This window comes from Malania oleifera, chromosome 8 (genome assembly GCF_029873635.1).
Source record: "Malania oleifera isolate guangnan ecotype guangnan chromosome 8, ASM2987363v1, whole genome shotgun sequence".
Lineage (NCBI taxonomy): Eukaryota > Viridiplantae > Streptophyta > Magnoliopsida > Santalales > Ximeniaceae > Malania > Malania oleifera.
Window position 1 is genome coordinate 71,693,457 of NC_080424.1, and position 21,727 is coordinate 71,715,183.

The window sequence follows — 21,727 nt, forward strand, 5'->3', positions numbered from 1 at the left end:
ATAATGAAAAGATTTATATATTTCTGAACTGGAAAATAAAATTACCAAGATGTCTCAAAACCAAGAAATCTACAAGAAAAGGGTAAAAATACTCTAGACTCAAGAATCAGTGATCTTAAGAGGAAAAATGAGGATCAAACTAATCTAATTTACAATTTCACTAGATGAAAAGAGAACTTTGATAGAATGATTGGTACACAAAGAATGTCTTTGAATAAAGAAGGCATAAGGTTCAATGGAGTTGAAAATGTAAGGAAAAAGAACCTCTATATGGGGAACTTTATGAAAGCCTTCAAAGACTATGCTAGCACCTTCTTTAATGCTTATACTTACACTACAAGTTTTCTATGTAAGAAGAAGGGACACATTAAGTTCAAATGTTCATTAAAGAGGAAAGAAGTGAAAATTAGACAAGTTTGGAGAATAAAAGAATCAACTTCTTCTAAACCATATGGACCCAATAAAGTATGGGTACCTAGATAAAAAGCCTAGTTCACAAACTAATGACTCAAAAGATATTCGGATTAGTCATTCCCTTTTAGAAATTAAGAAAGCTACTTAATCCAATTCAATACAAGGATATTGAACTAGTTGAAATGGAAAATCTCAAAGAAGAGTTTAAGAGCTTATTGATGACTATAACATTGAAACAAATAAAAAAAAAAATGACATTGTTTTCTAAAATCATAGGATGATTTGTACAAGGCTTAACTTAGAAAGTATTAAGATTTGGAAAGCAATATGAATTTTGGGAATTCATATGGAATCAAAAGAAAGAAAATCTGAAGCAAATTGAGGTTATTGCATGAGTATTTTGATTAAGAAAAGATATTTGAGCAAAATTAGAGCTATTTAAGCCAAATGAAAGATATTTGAGAATGAGAGATACTTGAGCAACATGAGAACAATTTGAGCAAAATTGTAGCATAATGCACAAATGATAATGATATGCTCCATGCTTATATGATAGACTGATATGCTACATACTTACATGCTAAATGCTGATATTCTGATATGCATATGTGGTGAGATACTAATGAAATGATAATATGAACTAAATACTGACCTATGACTATGCTAAAATGCTGACATGTATGATATATTGATATTGCCAAAGACATGATAATGATTTGACTTATCTTGATGATTTATGGCTCACTATACATTGCAAATTTGGGCATGAACTTATTGAGCATGATTATGAAGCATGAATCTTGATATGATATTGATATATGAGTATGAAATTAATTCTTGACCATATCAGTTTACATGTTAATGATGGATCACATTATATGTCTCTTGCATGATTGACTAATGGATAAACATGTTATGATAAATGCTAGCTTATGGGCCTTGCTATTGCAATCTAAATGTGAAATTTTTTGGTCCTTAGTACCTTAGCATAAGATTTTTTTTAGTTTAATCATTTTGTTAATACTAAAAGAGGGAGAAATTTTAGCAAAATTTTAATATGAACAAACTAAACATGAGCATGTTATGATATTGGTATTATTCTTGATATTGGTATCCATGAGCACTTACATGAAATTAATTGATATTTGAGCATGACATGATAACTTTAAAATCATGATTGGTAATCTTGACACCTTCATAAATACATAGTTTATACTTCAAGAATGAAATTATAAACCTATTGAATATGAAATATATTTCATTCAAGGGGAGTTAGACTTGATAAATAATGATATCTGATTTATGTTCATTACTGAAAATCATTGAAAATAATGATATACAATCTTTTGTATTTTTTTCATGCTACTTTGAGACTTATTGTCTATCTTTTTATGCTTGTTGAATGCAAAGTTTCTGTTTTAAGCCTTCACTAGATCTATACTTTTGCTTATGGTTATTCAATGCCTTGGTATATATATATATATTTTATATCTTACTCTTTTTGATTGATGTTAAAAGGGGGAGAAGTTTTGGGTAAAAATTGAGCATGATACTGCATACCTAAGCATGTATATTGGCTCAACTATGAAAGTATTTGATCTTGAATGATGTGATCTTGATCTTGAATGATGTGATTTTGATATATAAGCATGACATTGAAATTAATCTTGATATTGCAAATATTGTTAAGTTAACGCTTACTGTAAGGGGGAGTCTTTTTAAGGCTTACTCAATTTTTTGCTCCTTGTTTGTCATCATCAAAAAGGGGGAGATTATTGGCCTTACAAGGCTTAAAATCTTATTTTGATGATAAAAAAATCCGATGAACTTAACATATTTGGTTAAGTGATGATATTTCAGGACTCAAGTATGTGAATATAAGGCCAAGTGCTCACAAGAATCATTGAAAGCTTATACTCCAAAGAAAGATGATCAAATGAAGCTTAAAGAATATTAAGGCATGAATTCAAAGAAGATCTAATAAAGTTTGAAGATCATGAGAGCATGAATATTAAAGACAACTTGCTAAAAGCTTAAAGTATATTGAAGCATGAAGACAAGACAGAGCCAAAGAAAGACAAACATGAAAACATAAGTGCTTAGAATGTCAAAGTCTTATGAAGTCTTTATGTAAGTACTTCAAACAATTTCAATATGAATGCATGAAGCTTTTACTCTAATTTCTTAGACCTAGATATCTTTTAAAATACTTGGAAAATATGTTTATAAGGTCAAAAGTTATTTCGAAAAGGTTAAAATCATTTTTGGAATGAAAAGCACTAAAACGAGATTCTCCAAATTCTGTTATTTTTTCTATATTTGTATTGATGTGCATTTTTCTATATCAAACACTTCTTATATTAAATTGTGTTCAACATAAATGTTGTGGGATTTTATCTTAGATTTCTGTTGATAACAAGAACATCTAATTTTGAGTTGTATAGAAAACGTTATGACAAAAATACTGAAGGGGGTCGAAGTTATCAGGTGACTGAAGTTCAATCTCAAAAGAATGAAGAATTTCCTCAGATGACTAAAGATTAATTTCAGTCTACTGAAAAATTTTTGGATGAATTTCTGAAGAGGCAGTGTTTCCTCAGTAAACTCAACCTGAACTTCAGTAGACTGAACCTGAAATTCAGAAGATTGAACCTTGACACCCCAGTCTACTAACCCTATTTTCAGTTATATTTTCAGAGTTTTAAAGAACTATATAAGACTAAACCCGATACCTCAATCTACTAAACACTGTTAACAACTAAAATTTTTAAGTGTTTTAAAATTCAAACTTAAGTTTCTTGTGCCCCAAATTTTATAAAAACTTGGAAAATACTCTAAGTAATCTTGGGCAACATGAAAATACTTTTATGAGCCTATAAATACATGGTTTATGAAATCAAAACACGCCAAGAATTAAAAATCAGCAATCAAGCTCTCTTTTCTTTCAATCTTCAAAGGCTCTCTTGCACACATCCTTGTTGAAGTTTTGCTACTGAGTATTGCTGAGATTTAATCACTAAAATTGAGCAAAAATTCTGAATCTTTCAATCAAAGAAAGAAGATCCTGGTGATAAATTCTTTTGAGCTTCAATTTCATTCCATATTGAAATTTACTTTGAAGTATATTAGTGATTTCAATTGTACTAACCAGCTCTATGTGAGAGCATCTCTTTTACACAAAGAATTTGTTCTTGTCTTATAGTTTCTTTGACAGTCTAGGTTGTTGGATCGTTGTGCCTAGGGTGGGGTATCACTTAGAGAGGCGTTGCTCTAGCCTATTGAAGGAGTGACTGAGCGTGGGGTATCGCTTGGAGAGGGGGCTCCACCATGAAGGAGGGATTGTATTGGTTTGCTCCACCCGAAAAGGAGTGGTACAGTGAAAACTTTAGGTGGTATTGGCTAAGGCGAGGATGTAGGCTGGGTATAAGTCGAACCTTTGAAAAAATCTCGATCTCACTCTCTTTCGTACTCTCATTTAATTTCTTGTTTATATTAACTGCGTGGTTGGATTTTAATTCTTGATCATATATACTACGTGGATTGAAAATTAAATGAACTAAGGTTTAATTTGTTTTTGGGATTGCGAAAACCGAAAAAGAGTACGTTGGTTAATTAATATAAATTGCGGAAACCTCAAAAGGAGTACGTTGATTGGTTAACACCCAAGACAAATTAACTAAAAGTTTATTTAAAGTTTGAGTTGTTGGAAGTTTGAGTTGTGGTTTGTATTAAGGAAACACAATCCATTCATACAGGGCTTGAATCAAATTCATATACACAGGGTGACAAACAAGTTCTACTTTGAGATATTGTAAAAGCTAAAAATTGCAAAAACACTACATATCATATCTTGATTGAGATATTATGGTTGAATGTTTTAATTTTTGTTTAATTGATATTGTTCAAAATTATTGTGTTGTGTTGATATTTAAGTTGTGGTTAATCTAACTAAGCCTTTTTTGTATATTTGCTAAATTAACAAGAGGTTGAGAATTCTTAAAAAGAATTAAAAGAAAATTTTAAAGACCCAATTCACCCCCGCTCTTTGGACTACTCTTTAACTTTCACTCGAGACGGTTGGTGCACCCTTGCTACCTTATGCCCTCGATCGCCTCTCTCTCGCTTTGGCCTGCTCGGGTTAGTATTTCTGTGAAAGTTTAGGTGAGCGTAGTTAGAAGCGTGGCGTCTAGCATCTGATTCGGACCGCGGTATCGCTTTGTAGGAGTAGGGTAACTATGAAATTTACCTTCTTTACAGTAGTATAGATTTACTTGCTTTCGTTTATATACTTTCTAGTTGTTGTTAGGTAATCAACATTGCAAAATACCATCTTTCACTTCTTTTTCAAAACAAGGTTTTAGTAAACTAATTCGGAAGCGGTTTAATAACTGCACTTCAAGTCCCTGAGGATTGATACCCGACTTACCTACTTTCTACTGAACTTGGGATAGTTAGGTTCTACAAATATTATTTTTGATAGTTAAGGACCCAAGCCTTGGCAAGCCTACCACTGTGCAAGGCCTTCTTCCTAAGTATGCCAATCTAATTGTGCTATCAAGTGTATCTACAGGTACTACAGCTTACAAGCATAATGAACAAATAAAATGAAGAAAAGGCTATTGGAGAAGAGCTTGGATGATGATCAAGCTTAAATACATGAAGACTTAGATAGTATTCCATGTTTATTCTAAAATAAGTCTTATGTAAGTACTTCTCAAACTTATGTTTGTTGCGAAGCTCTTAGGATTAATTATTGGAATAAAAAAGATAAAGATTATTGAATTTTAGGGTGTTCAGGTAACCGAGGCTTATGCTTAGTTGACCAAATGCAGGAATCTGAAACTAACTAGTTTGGCATTAGAGAGTTCAAGTGACCGAACCTATGGTTCAGTTGATCGAATGGCTACTACCATTGTTTAAAGTCCAGAAAATGTTGGTTCGGGAAGCCGAACTAAGGGTTTAGTGGACCAAACAGGTTCATGCGACCAAACCTAGAGTTCAGTCGACTGAAAGGCTATTACCTGTTTCGAAATTCATAATTTTAATTGGTTCGGGCGATCGAACTTCCAGTTTTGTCAACCGAAGCATGTGATATGTTTTGCGAACAACATGATATCTTTCCGATTTTGAAATATATTTTTACCAAAACTTGCACAAACGATCAAAATTCAAACCTAGCTATAAAAGGCAAAGTCGTGTTAGGGCAACCCAATAGCAAGCAAAAACATTGATTTTAGTTTTGAAAATGTGCTATGCACCATTCCCTTTCTTTGAAAGTATTTTCTGGTTTTATACTTCAAAGTTCTTAGTTTCCAATCCAGAAAACCCAGCAAATCTCTTGAGCTTCATAGCAAAGATATTTTTTAGAGTATCATAGTGATTTTTACGTATATAAACCTGCTCTATTAAGAGAGTTTTTCCTTGTACAAATCAGTTATTGATTTATTTGTGAACTAACAGTTCTGGTCATGAATCGTTGACAAGCAAAAGGGTTGTTCTTGCTTAAGAGGTGCTCCACCTATTGAACAGAGAGAGGTGCTCCACCTACTAAATGAAGGGTTTAGTAAAGTCCTCATAGCAAGTTGCTTGAGGCAATGACATAGGCACGTTTCCAATTCTTTCAAAAAATACCGATGTCACTCTTGCCCTTATCTTTTTAATTTCAAGCACTTATGTATTGAAATTTGTCTATTGTGAATGATTTAATTTCAGTTGTGGATCTTGTGAATGATTTAAATACCTATACTAATTAAACTCTATTGTAGCTACGAATTTAAAATTAATTTAATCTGCTAGAATTGCATTGTATTGGTTCATTAATCATTCAAATACTAGCATAAATTTGTGTGGTTGAACATAGTGTTATCACTATTAATCTACTAAAAATATTGTAAATCTTGTGATTTGGTTTCATGTTTAGGAATATCAAAATTGGTATAGTTGTTTGCTAAAAATATTTTTGTAGTGATTAGAGTATTTAGATCACTAGTGAAAGATAATTAGACTTCTGTATTAAATTTTACAATACCCAATTCACCCCCCCCTATTGAGATTACACCTATCAGAGCATAGGTTGCAATAAATCCTAATAGGTAGTTGCACAAAGATCTAAATGGAAAACCTAAGTGTGTCACCATTTGGTGAAGGACAATACTTTACTAGGCCTCCAATATTTTGTGGTGTAAATTACACCTTGTGGAAACAAAGGATGAGACTATTTTTGCAAGCCATGGACTGGAGGGTTTGGAGAGTGGTTGTCCAAGGAAATTATGAAAAGAATGAATGTGAAATGAATGATGCAAACATGAAACTATTGCAAATCAACTCTAGTGCAATAAATGCTCTATATTGTGTGTTAGACACAAACGAGTTTAATAGGATAATGGGATGCAAGAGTGCCAAGGAAAATCTAGGAGAAGATAAAAATAACTTATGAGGGAACCATAGATGTTAAGGATAGTAAAATAGACATGCTCACTAGTGAGTTTGAAGCTTTTAGAATGAACCCAGAAGAATCCATATCTAATATGTACACTAGGTTCACTCATATCATAAACTCCCTAAACGCACTTGGGAAGAACTACCCTACATATGAAATGATTAGAAAATCCTTAAAGGACTTCCATCTATTTTGGAACCTAGGGACACAAACATAACTGAAGATAGAACCTAAAAGTCAGGACCTTAGATGAGCTCATTGGGTCACTTCTCACATACGAGATGACCATTAATGAAAGAACAACTGAAGCTAGAAAAGCTAAAAATCCATTGCACTTAAAGCTTCCAAAGAAAATTTGAGTGATGAGGAAGATGAAGAGATAGATGAAGAAGATCTAGCTTTAATCACCAAACGTCAGGCTAGATTCTTAAAAAAGAATAATAAATTTACTAGGAAATTTTGAGGATTTAAAATGGACAAAGGAGATACAAGCAGGGAAAAAACAAAAGTAGAACCTCTAACAAGCTATAACTACAAAAAGGTGGGTCACATTAAACCTAATTTTCCTCAACTTAAAAATGAGTTTAAGAAGAAGAAGAAGAAGGCAATGAAGGCCACAACTTGGGATGACTCTAGCTCAAGTAGCTCAGAAAGCGACTCAAGAGATCAGTAGGTGGCAAAATTCTGCTTTATAGCGTTAAATGATGAGATAAACTCTTATTCTAACTCACTTATTGATTGTAGTGATGAATCCCGCAATAAAATAGCATGCCATCATACACTGAATTACAAATCGAGTTATTTAAATTGCATAAAATCTTTGTTAGGGTGTCAAAACGAAACACCACACTAAAAAGTGCAAATAAAACGTTAATGAATAAATTAGAGTCAACTCACACTATTCAAAAAGAAAAGGACAAAAGGACTCATACATTATTGAACTAGAGAATAAGATCGAAAAGCAATCAAAAGAACTAGGAGCCTTGAAATCACAAGCCACTTGTGAAAATGAGAAAGATTTAAAGATCACTAGTCTAGAAAGAAAGGTAGAAGATCATTCTAAGATAATCTATAACTTCACAAGAGGAAAAGATAATTTTGACAAACTAGTTGGTTCTCAAAAGATTTCTTTAGACAAAGAAGGCATTGGATATAATAGAATAGAAAATAAGAGGAAAAAGAATCTCTACATGAGGTATTTCGTAAGAGAATCTAAAAACTATGCCAACACTTCCTCAAACAATGCTCTCTCTCTCTCTCTCTCTCTCACACACACACACACACACCCACACACACACTACATGTTTCCTATGTAAAAAGAAGAGCCACATCAAATTGTATTACCCACTTAAAAGAAAGCATGTTAAGACTAAAATGGTGTGAAAAGTCAAAGAAACTTCTAAAACTAACCTAAAAGTACCAAAGAAGGTTTGGATACCTAAAGTAATTACTTGAATCCTTTTGTAGGTATGTTTTAGGTTCACCCCTTCAAAAGACAAGTGGTATTTGGACAATGGATGCTCAAGGCATATAACAAGAGACAAGTCCAAGTTCACATCACTAACACTAAAACAAAGTGGATACAACACTTTGGGAGACAACGCCAAACGTAAAATTATCGGCATCGACAAAGTCAGTAAGGAACCTTCCTTAATAGTTGAGAATGTCTTATTAGTTCCTTAATAGGTTAGAATGTCTTATTAGTTCCTTAATAGGTTAGAATGTCTTATTAGTTGAAGGTTTAAAACATTACCTGCTTAGTATTAGTCAAATTAGTGACAAAGGATTTGACATAACCTTTAAGAAAGATAAGTGTATCGTTGAGAATGCAGAAAAACATGAAATCCCTTTATTGCAAATCGTTGTAAAAATGTGTACTACATTAACTTTGAAAATTTAGTGTCTCAAGACGTAAAATGTTTTACATCCTTGAACGAATCTAGTTGATTATGGCATAGGAGAGTAGGGCATGCTAGCATGGACCTCTTATCTAAGTTAGCTAGGAAGAATTTAGTTAAGGGCTTACGAGACACAAAATTCACAAAAGACAAAGTTTGTGATGCTTTCCAACTCAAGAAGCAAACCAAGACAAGCTTCAAAAAGAAGTAATTAATATCCACTGGAAGGCCATTGGAGTTAATTCATGTAGATCTATTTGGCCTTACTAAAACACAAAGTCTAGGAGGAAAACAATATACATTCTTCGTTGTAGATGACTACTTCAGGTTCACCTAGGTGTTATACTTAGCCTTTAGAGATGAAGTGTGTAAAATTCTTACGAACTTGTGTAAGAAACTCCAAAATGCAAAGGGTTATGGTATTTTACACATAATAAGTGATAGAAGTGGAGAGTTCAAAAATAAATATGTTGAAAACTTTTGTGATGAAAGTGGAATTTCACATAACTTTTCAGCACCACGAACATCTTAACAAAATGGATTTGTTGAGAGAAAGAATAGATCCCTACAAAAAATGACTAGGATTATGCTAAATGAGCATAACCTACCCAAATATTTTTGAGCTGAAGTGGTAAATACCACCTATTATGTTATAAACAGAGTCTGCTTTAGGGCTAACTTGAATAAAACCCCTTACAAGCTTTGGAAAGGGAAGAAACCAAACATTTCATACTTCCATGTCTTTGGTTGCAATTGTTTTGTTTTAAATGATAAAGGGGACCTAGGAAAATTTGATGCAAAATCTGATGAAGGGATTTTTCTAAGATATGCTCTGAATAGTAAAGCATTTAGAGTTTACAACAAAAGAACGTTGTTTGTTGTAGAATCCATTCATGTTGAATTTGATGAAGCCAACCCATTCTCTTTTGAAGCCATCGATAATGATGATCTATATATAAGAAAGAGTTTAGAAGACTTAACAATTCATGATAGCAAAAAGAAAGAGCATTGAAATTAAAGAACCATCTGATGATGACTCTAAAAAACAAGTTGAATTGCCAAAAGAATGGGAATTTGTGAAGAACCACCCAAAGGACCAAATCATTGGTGAACCATCACGAGGGGTGTCAACTAGATCTACACTTAAGAACCTATGTGATCATTATGCGTTCCTATCACAAGAGGAACCTAAGAACATAAATGATGCAATTACTGATGATTCATGGGTATTAGCTATGCAAAAGGAGCAAACTCAATTTGAAAGGAATAAAGTTTGGAAGTTAGTTCCTAGACCCGATGATCATTTAGTAATAAGCATTAAATGTGTTTATAGGAATAAAAAGGATGAAAATGGTATTGTTGTCCATAACAAGGCTAGGTTAGTAGCACAAGGTTGCAATCAAGATTAAGAAATTGATTTGAGGGAACCTATGCTCCTATAGATAGAATGGAAGCCATTCGTATGTTACTTGCCTATGCATCCCATAGAAAATTCAAACTCTATCAAATGGATGTAAAAAATGCATTCCTAAATTGTTTCATAAATAAAGAAGTATGTGTAGAATAACCCCCAGGTTTTGAAGATTTCCATTTTTCGAACCATGTGTTTAGATTGACGAAAGCCTTATATGAGTTAAAACAAGCTCCTAGAGCTTGGTACGAAAGACTGAGCAGCTTTCTGTTAGAAAATGGATTCTCGAGAGGAAAGATGGATAGTACTCTCTTTATCAAAACCAAGGCCAATGATAAGATTATCATTCAAACTTATGTTGATGATATCATATTTGGTACTACAAATGAGAATCTATGTAAAGAGTTTGCAACATGCATGCAAGATGAATTTGAGATGAGTGTGATGGGTGAACTTACATATTTTCTTGGTCTTCAGATCAAGCAAGCCAAGAATGGCACTTTTATTAGCCAATCTAAGTACATAAAAGACCTGCTCAAGAAATTTGATATAAAAGGTGGCAAGGCATTGGGAACTCCAATGAGCACTTCTATTAATCTTGATAAGGATGAGCAAGGGAAATCAGTAGATATCAAGTACTACCGAGGTATGATTGGAAGTCTACTCTACTTAATCGCCAGTAGACCAAATATCATGTTCAGCGTTTTTATGTGCGCTAGATTTCATGCCTCACCTAAGAAATCACATCAAGTAGCTGTTAAAATAATTTAACTGTATTTGATCAGTACTATAGACTTAGGTTTATGGTATCCAAAGGACAATCCTTTGAAATGATTAGTTACTCTGATGCGGACTATGTCAGGTGCAAAATTGACCGTAAAAGTACAAGTGGTACATGTCACTTCTGAGGACGTTCTCTGGTATCTTGGTTTTCTAATAAATAGAATTCTATGGCATTATCTACTGGTGAGGCTGAATATGTTGCCGCTGGCAGTTGTTGTGCTCAAGTGTTATATATGAAGCAATAACTTAAAGACTATAATCTGGATTATAAGTCTGTGCCTATAAAGTGTGATAATACTAGTGCAATTAATATATCTAAAAATTCGATATCTCACTCAACAACAAAGCACATAGATATAAGACATCACTTTCTTCGAGATTATGTGCAAAAGGAGAACATTAGCCTTGAATTTGTGAGCACAGATGCACAATGGGCCAACATATTCACAGAACCTCTTCAAGAAGACCGTTTCATATTAATATGATGTGAATTAGGCTTATTGCATGCTAGGGAAGTAGTTTGAAGAGAATGATATCATTAACTTAAGAATTTCGGAGTAATTTCATTGAAAGTTGAAAATTTGGGACATTCGGGCGACTGAAGGATCAAGGTCAGTCAACCAAACGTTTACTGAACCTAGTCGCTGAGAGTTTTAAGCGTTTTAGGCGACTGAAAGTCTAAATCCAATCAACTGAATGCTTCGGTTGACTGAACAAGTCATCCAGTTGACCAAATGCCTACTTTGTTAGGGGTTTTAAAATTCCAGGATGTTCGAGCGATTGAACTGTGCAGATATAAATACTTAAATTGTAGAAAAACCCTAACTTTTGCCTATTCAGCTCCCTGAACCCTATTCTTCTCTCGCTTGAACATGCGTATCACTCCATTCTACCTCTCCACACTTAGATCTTGCCTTTTAAACTCAGATTTGAGCATCAAATCTTTGATCTTTCAGCTTTCCAATTTAAAAAAAAAAAAATGCCAAGAGAAATGAGAATTGCTCGCAAAACTCCCTCCTCAAGTCACGACGACACTAAAGCTATTCAATGTTGGCTCTTGACTTCAGGAGTTAAGAAGACTTACAATGAGCATCTACACTCCTTGGAATGTATCTTAGGTAAGATTCTAGATATGCCTTTTGTGCAAGAACACTTTCCCCATATTCTTTGTAGGTTTGCTGACTTAGGTTGAGATCGATTTGGGACATATCAATCCTAGGGGGTATACCCGAACCTAGTATGACCATTTTATGCAAATTTAGGACGGTATGGTGACCAATATACACCCAAGTAATGTCCAAATCCTTCAAACTCACCCCAAGCAACATTGCTGCGAGGTCCCACCTTCATAGTGGTGATTTTGAGTGTCCTAAGGTAGGACCCACTAGGATCATGGAACACAAATTCACTCCCCAAGCATTTTTGCCGTCTATTTAAGCTAAGGCTAACAATAATTATGGACATACTCCCTCATAAAAAAGCCTTGCTTTGGAAGCCAAAATCATACACCTAATCATCACTGTTGACTTTACTATAATCCTAAGAGGGGGGGTGAATTGAATTTTTAAAATTTTTCTCTCCTAGGTCAAATAGCCAGTAGAAGTATTTCAATAACTTAGGGTCAATTTAGAGCATATATAAAATAAACTGATAAATACAATTAAATTAAATTTGCACAAGTAAATTAACCAAGCATGCACAGAATAGTAAAGCGAGTAAAGTAGAGATAACACCAAATATGTTATCGAGGTTCGGCAAATGTGCCTACATCCTTGCCTCGACTCAAAAACCTGAGGATTCCACTATGGCTCACTTAATGGGTCGTGTGGCACCGGTTACAACCAGATCAGATTATCAGGGTTGACCTCAACCTTTACATGCAATCCTTCTGGGTTAGATTATTACCCTTTCAGGCCACGCCTGGAATACAACAAATAATTAGTACAAATTTTGTGTAGAAAAATATGTGCTTCTCCAATAAGTAGATTTATACCAGTATAACCAATGCACTTCACAATGATAAGATCTACAAGCTTAGTGAAGACAAAATTACAACTCTCAAGATAATGTTAGCGAGGGAGTCAAAGTGTGAGAGTGTGTTATGATAATATATTTGAAAGAATATGTGTAAGTATATCAACCACAAATAGGGTTTCAAAGATTTTAACAATATAATCAAATATCTCAAAAGATTTCCAAAAAATCAAGCACAAGAAATATTTAGAACACGATGTTGACCTTATGGGTCATATTCCGTTTTGATTATGACAAATACTCTAGTATTTAATGGTTGATGAGTTTGTGTGCAGGACCAATTGGAAGTATCATATGGTGCATGCACATAGGCTTAAAGAAGACAAAGACTTAGAATGTTTATTCATTGTAATTTAATTAAGTTGTTATTTGGGTCTATAATAATTAAAACTCAATGGTCTGTAATAATTAATGTATTACATGCATGATAGGGTAGATAAGCTCAAATGACCATAGGAAAACCAAATGACCGTAGGGCATGGTCGACTAACGCCAAATTTTTTCAATCGGCTCTCAAAGACCTTAAACTAGGCATAAGACACTATTATGCATGAAAATGTTCCCTATTGACTTAAAATTAATCATCATATGTATAAGGACAACATTATAAGTGGAATAGGACCGAAATGACCAAGGATGGCATGTTCGGTTGACCGAACTCAGTTACACTGAATTCTTCGGTCAACCGAACCCTCATGGGTCAACAAAGTTGACCACTCGGTCGATTGAACAGAAGTCTATATTCAAGACCTAGTCAACCGAACCTTTCCAAGTCAAAAAGTTGACCGCTCAGTCGACCAATCAAGATTATATGGAAAATGCCCTTGTCGACTAAACCCCCACTAGGGAAATGCCAATTGCCCAATCGATCAAACATCGTAGTTCAAATTGACCCGGTCGACCAAACTGTGTAGATTTGAAAAATCACCCTTAAACCATACATCTACGGTTGGCTGACCTCTTATTTCATTTTTTGCACGGTCGACCAAACTCTATCACTCGGTCAACCGAACCTTAAGTTCGGTCGACCGGTGTTCTCCAGTTGGCAAATTTTACCAAGGTTAAAAACGTTTTTATTTTGACTAACCTCACTTAAACTTTTCCTTAAATGACTAATATGTCCCTAATGGTTATAATTTTGGGGAATTCTATATATACCCCCTCATTTGCAAAAATTAGTCAAGGATTAGCAATCTTAATTTGCAAAAATCTTCAAAAATTCAAAAAATCCTACTTCTATTTTTAAGCCTCCTGCACTCATTCTTACTCAATTTTATTGCTCAAATCTCTTTGTAAGTGTGCTTTAGTATTCATATCAAAGGCTTAAGCTCTCTCTTGTTATTGATTGATTGAGGTTATTTTATTAGAGAGCAAAGCTTCAAGTTTCCTTAGGAGATTTTATTAATAAGTCTTCTATAGGAATACTTCATAGAGTCTTTGAGTTTTGCATTTTCATTGCAATACTTAAGGAGTTCATATTGGATTTTGATTGCTAAAAAAAATTTTATACATCATTTTCAAAAATATCTCTTGTGCGTATCTTTGAAAAATTTATTTTGAGATATTTGCTTGAGTGCTAAAGATCTTTGTTGCTGTACATTTTGATTGAGATTATCATTTTAATACATAGATCAAATAAGGTTTTACAAATCATTTTTAAAATATCTCTTGTGTTTATATTTGACAAATACATTTTGAGATATTTGCTTAAGTGCTTGTGATCTTTGCTGCTACATCTTGTGATTAAGATTATCTTCTTAATACAAAGATCAAATAAATATGTACAAATCATTTTTTTAATATCTCTTGTGGTTTATATTGAGAAAAACATTTGTTGAGACATTTGAAGCATAATTTTGATCTTTGTTGTTATATTGTGATTGAGAATATTATTTTTGGCACAAAGATCCTATCACTTACACTCTCACGCACTGATTGCAATAGTTGCATTAATCTTTGAAAGTAGACACTAAGGCTACATTGAGCTTTTCTGATCATATCATTCGGTAGTGTATTCATTACATTGGTACATAATCTGCTTAGTTGAGAAGCATATTTGTTGTATGCAAATTTTATTGAGAAATTTGTTGTATTCCAAGCATGGCCTAAGGAGGCGGTAATCCAGCTCGGTAAGGATTGGTTGTAAAGGTTGAGGTCAGCCCTGTGTTAATTGACCTTGTTGTAAAGGTTGAGGTCAGTCTTGTGCTAATTGACTTGGTTGTTTAGGTGTCGTTCCACCCGTTAAGTGAGCTTCTAGTGGTAATTATTGTACTTGTTAACCAAGGCATGGATGTAGGCAGTTTGCCGAACCTCGATAACATTTCTAGTGTCATCTCCTCTACTGCTTTATTGTGCATGCTTGGTTAAATTTCTATTGCAGTTTAAATTTTGTTGTATATTTACTTTGATTTATTTTACATGCACTAGATTGACCTTAGGCTTGTGTAATATTACTGTTAGTGGATTGACCTAGGGGATAAAATTTTTAAATACCAATTCAGCCCCCCTCTTGGGATTGCACCAAAGCTAACACACAAGCTTGTCAAAAATATTTTCTTCAAAGAAAACACAAGACAAGCTCAAAAGTCTTGCAATAAAAATGCAAAGACTCCCAAGCTAATAAAAGTTTCCCCACAAAATGGATTTATGAATTAAATCTCTGGGGAAAACTTTCTGGGCTTAACTCTCTTAAAAAATCAACAAATAATCACACACAAGAGAGTATAAGCTTGCAATGGAAATGTAGGTAATCTCAAGGTACTCTCACTCAATATGATTTTGCAAGGGAATGAGTAAAAGGTGAGGTATATAGGCTTGTATAGGATTGTCTAGCTCAAAATATTTCTGGGAAATTTTTCTTAATCAAAGTGCTAATCAAACCCTAATCTTTGAAAATGAGGGTATATATATAGACTTTATAAAAAAATGATCGTTGGGACATAGAGGAAATTATTAAATTTGTTTAATAAGCTTTTAATTCAATTTACCCTTAATTAACCTCAGTTATCGTGGTTAAAATTTATGGCAACTTGAGAGTTTCAGACGACTATATTTTAAGTTCGGTCGACTGAGGCACTTTTGAACTACAGATATAGTCGACTGAGTTTAGATGATTTTAAAAGCGTTCGAGGTTCGATCGACTATATTTTAAGTTCAGTCCGCTAAACATATAGTTCAGTTGACCCAATCAAAAATGAACTTGAGGTTCGGTCGGCTGAACCATTAGGTGTCAGACACGAGCCAATTCAGTCGACTGGGGAAGATATGTTCAAAACTGTTCAGTTGACTAAACCACGGTCTAACTGTTGACTCCTGGATGGTTCAGTTGACTGAGCTTAATATACATAGCTGGGTTTGGTCAGCCGAAACCCTTTCAAATTTTATTTTAAGTCCAGATTCTTGCTAGAGTTTACCCCTGATGCACATGATATGATTTGTAAGAAAGAGGGGATTTGTGCATGTGATTGTGAATGGACCTAGGGTCGATATAAGGTCTCTGACCTTATAGTTCCTACCATGCGTGCCATGCATTAATTATTACAAACCATTGATTATTATTAGAGACCCAAATGAATAAATATAAAATACAAATGAAAACACTTTGTCTTCATTTTTCTTTGAGCCTCTCCATACACACCAACTGATATGATCCTTTTCCATTTCATGCATAAAGGGATCCTACACACAAACCCAGGGAAAATATAAGATACACAGATATTTGTCATTATCAAAATGGGATATGGCCTATAAGGTCAACATTCTCCCCCTTTTGATGATGACAAATACTTCATGTAAAAGTGGGTATAGCCATAAAAGGCTCCCCCCCCCCCCCCTTTTTGAGAATATGCATAAAGGAATTTTAAAGCTGAAGCATATAAGGAAAGGAAGACATGCAATCAAATTGTATATCCCAGCTTTGCCTACTTCTCCCCCTTTTGGCACCAGCGAAAAGGCTAAGGTAGAAAAGATAAAAGCTAATAGGCAAGCTTTGGGAAATACAAGATATGGTTTTTGTAGAGACCCAGAAAATTTAAATTTAAAAATTAATTAAGGAAAAGAGTAAAGGGAAGAAAAGAAAGGAGTAAAGAAGGAAAAGGAATTTTTAAAGGGGGAATCTACAGGGCTTCGTTGATGAGTGCCCTGAACTCATCGACGAATTACCTTCTTGGACACGTCGACGAGGACACGTGTCTCGTTGATGAAGAGATACCGAAAGTGGAGTAGTTCAGGCCACTGAAGGTTCATCGAAGAGCTCGCTATCTTATAAATAGGCTTAAATAAGATTTTTGGCGAGGAATTTAGCTTTTTTCTCTCACTCACTCACTCACTCACTCTCTCTCTCTCTCTCTCTCTCTCTCTCTCTCTCTCTCTCTCTCTCTCTCTCTCTCTAAGTTTTAGTTCTCTCTCCTTCTCTCTTCATTTCTCACTCCGAGGTAACCCGTTTCGACAATCAGAAGTCATCACGATAATCCCAGGGTGATTCTCTGCAAGATTGCCAGAGCAAATTGATTACGCACTTAAACTGCGTAATTAGGTGTTTTAATTCATGCATTGAGGCTTATATTTTTAATTATATACCTAGTTACTCTCAATATTTTAACATTGTGTCCTATTTATAATACTTTGGTTTTATTGAATAATTTATGAATTTTTTTATATTTTTTATCGCAGAGAAATTATTGGAAGCTAAAACGGGCATTGTTTCGTAACTCGTGCATATTTTTTCGTTCGAGCTCCGATTGAGATGATTCAAAATTCTTGAGGATGCTGTGAAAGTTAGCTACGACTTTTATGTTTTAAGATTTGAGAGATACGAGCTCTAAAATGGTCAAATTTCCATTGTTTGCTGAGAAATAAAAAGAAGAAGAAAAAAGAAATAGAAAAAAACAAAAAAAAAATATTTACTTGATTTGACCCGCCCATGCAGCTGAGTCTGGGTCCTCCGTGCGCTGGGCTTAGGGCAACCCTCCCTCTCTCTCTTTATATTTTTCCTTTCTTTCTTCTTCTCCAGTAGGTTGCCCCAGCCCCCACTATCCTCTACCTCCCTTCTCTTTTCCCTTCAACTCTCCTTCCTCTCTCTAACTCTCCCTTTTCTCTCCTCCCTACTCTCTTGGCCTCACTCCCCCCTCTCAACTTTTCTCTCTTCCCACTCTTCTCTCTCAACTCTCTTCTCGGCTCTCTCTATTTTTGGTTCTATCTTTCTCTTCCCTTCCCCTTGCTGTTTGCAAGCCTAAACACCCGAAGCCCCTGCTATGTTACCGTGAAGACCCGAGCCCCTTGCTGTTGTCCTGCCATACCCAAGGTTGTTGTGCTGCCCACGGATTTTGCTGCTACCGCTACCATAAGGACTCGAAAGCCACCACCAGATGCTGCCAAGGACCCGAGAGCCACCCCTACTGCCAGCCACCTTCTCCCATGGCCAGCTTGCTCCTATTCTCCATTCTCTCTCTCTCTCTCTCTCTCTCTTTATTCTTGCCTTTAAATACTTGCACGATTATTGTTAAATTCCAGTAAATTTTTATTCAAGTTTTGAACTCTTGAATTCTTGTTTGGGTATTATTATTAAAGCTTATTTACTTTCTTTTGATCCTTATTTAATGTTTTTGTTAGAGCTAATTTTTGCTTAGTTTATTATTTTCGTTAAAGTTCGGCTTTATCTAAAAAGAAAAAAGAAAAAATGTATTTTCTTTAGGAATTAAAATTGTTGTCTTCCCTAGAATTTAATTTTTGCTGGGTTTTAATTATTTTAATTTTAGTTTAATTAAAGTGTGAATTTTTATCGCGTTTCCGTTCATAACTTAATTGTTAAAGAGTTAATTTGGGTTCGCGTTATTGATTGTATTGAAACTTAATTTTTATTTGAGTTTGTGTGCGACTGAAATGTAGAATCTTCATTCTCATTGACAATTTGGTTCTTGATAGGGCTTATAGTTTAAATTTCACATGCTTTAATTCATCAAAAGAAATCTCAACCAATCCAAGAAAACCCGAATCTAAATTGTGTTTAGTGCCCCTTTTGTTTCTTATTTTCTGATTGGAATTACGCAAAATTTTGAACTAAACTGCATTCCCTGAGGAGACGATCTGGTCTTTGTGTTAAATATTACATGACAGAACTTCTATACTTAGGATAGCTTTCGAGCTTCTCATTTTTAGAGTGAGTCAAGTTTTTGGCACCGTTGCTGGGAAGTGCCAGTTTTAATTTCAAATTTAGGTCTTTCCAATGTTTTTTTTTTATTTTTCAATAAAAATAAAAAAATACAAAAAAAATAAAAAAAAAAATAAAAAAAAAAGTTTTGAAAAAAAAAAAATTTGATCATGCTTGTTTGCTGCTGTGTTGGTGAATTTCTGTTGTTTGCATTGATGTTTGATGCCTTGGGTCCGAGATATTTCGAATAGACTGTCTAAAATTTCACTTAGCACTAGTAGTGACACACAGCACAGAATGTGATTATTCTCCTGTTACTTTTACGAGTGATTCTGAAATTGATTTGAGCAATCTGTTTGAACAATTCTTTGAGGAAGTCATGGTTGCACCTACACCATGTACACTTCAGGATTTTCTGTAGCCCACATGCACATCTACACCTTCCTACATTATGCTACGACAAGATGCACCGAACTTTACAATTAAGCATGACATGTTATCGATGATACATCAATTTCACGGGATGGATTTTGAGAGTCCATAGCAGCATTTGATAGATTTTTAAAATGGTTTGTACCACTTTCATTAATAGGGTTGGAACTGATGAGTACATCAAACATCACCTGTTTCGTTTTTCTTTGCAAGATAAGGCAAAATTTTGGTTTAATTCTTTGCAACCTAACTCTATTACTAGCTGGGCTGAAATGCAGCGTGAGTTCTTACATAAGTTCTATCCTTTTTAGAGAACTCAGTATTAGCAGGAGCAGATAATTCAGTTTATGCAAAGAGGTGACAAGACATTCCAAGGTTGCTAAGAGAGATTCAAGGACCTGATGAATATATGTCCACATCATGGATTCGATTCTTGGAGGTTAGTGAATTATTTTATACTTCTTTAACCCCTGAATGTAAATAGTTTGTCTATACCATGTGCAACGGGGAGTTCTTTAGTAAGGAAACAGATGAGGCTATATCATTCTTCAATTATTTAGCTAAGAGTGCCCAACAATGGAACACACGTCATGAACGAGCATCAATGGCAGCAGAACCTCTAAGAGCGATTAGTGGTGGAAGCAGATACAAGGTCAAAGAGGAAGCTAGTCTATAGGCTCTTGTTGCTGCATTGTCTAAGAAACTAAAGGTTATGGAATCAAAAAAAGTGAAATTTGAGGATTGCTCTATCTGTGAGACCTCAGACCACAGAATTCAGGATTGTCATTTACTACCAGTTTGGCAGGAGAGTAGATCTGATTAGGTACAATCCGCAAGTTGGGTCAACAAATTCCAAAATCAGCTAGTCTCGAACACTTATAATTCGGGATGAAGGAATCACCCGAACCACTCATGGAGGAATGATCAGTATGGTCCATCTTCCTTACAGTATCTTCAAGTTCCTCAATCTTATGCACCACCTCTACAACCACTATATCACCTAGTTGTAGCTCCCTAACAACAGTATCAGCCGCAACAGGTCTCTTAGAGCTACGCACCACCAGGATTCCAACCAAATTTAGCTCCTACCCCATTAAAGAAATCTTCTGATGACAGCATGACAAAGATGGCGAACATGTTTTAGCAATTCATGCTGATTCACATCACGGCCAATAGTCAGAATACTCAAGCCTTCAGTGAACTGAGAGACACCATGAATAAGATAAGTACACAGGTGAATACCTTATTAAAAGGGAAATATCGGGCATAGCCTCAGCTTAATCCCCAAGTATATCGACAGCAACAGCAACCGGTGCATAATGTTTCAAGGTATGCTTTTGAGTCAGCTAAGGTAGTTATTACCTTGAGAAGTGGAAAAGAAGTTTCCCATCTGGAAATGTCCATTGATCGAAAAACAGTTGCTCTAACACTTAAATTGACACCTGAGATAGATGAGGGAACTGAAAAATCATATGAAGCGAGCTCAAATTCAAAGAAGTCAGATAATAAGGAGGATGAGACTGTTAAAGAGTATCAACTTACTATACCCTACCCTCAGAGATTTACATCTGGTTAGAAGAATAAGTATCACACTGAGATTCAAGAAATATTCAAATAGGTGAAGATCAACATTCCACTTTTGGATGCCATACAGCAACTTCCTGCGTACGCAAAATTTTTGAAGGATCTATGCATAGTAAAAAGCAAACTGAACGTGAAGAAAAAGACTTTATTGACTGAGCAAGTTAGTGTGTTGATATTGAGTCAGACTCCTCAGAAACTCAAAGACCCTGGTTCCCCTACTATTTCTATCATGATTGGTAAATCCCATATTGGGAGAGCTTTACTTGATTTGGGGAGCAGTATGAACTTGCTCCCATATTCAATATATGAGTAGCTAGGTTTAGGTGAGCCGAAGAAAACTACTATGATACTACAGTTGGCAGACAGATCTGTAAAAGCTCCACGAGGCGTTGTTGAGGATGTATTGGTTCAAGTTGACAAATTTTACTACCCTATGGATTTCGTTGTTCTGGACATGCAGCAGCCTGTCTCCACCATATATCAAGCCCCTGTTATTCTTGGGCGACCATTCCTGGCTACTTCTAATGCCTTGATTAATTATCGAGGCGGAGTACTTAAGCTCACGTTTGGAAAAATGACATTGG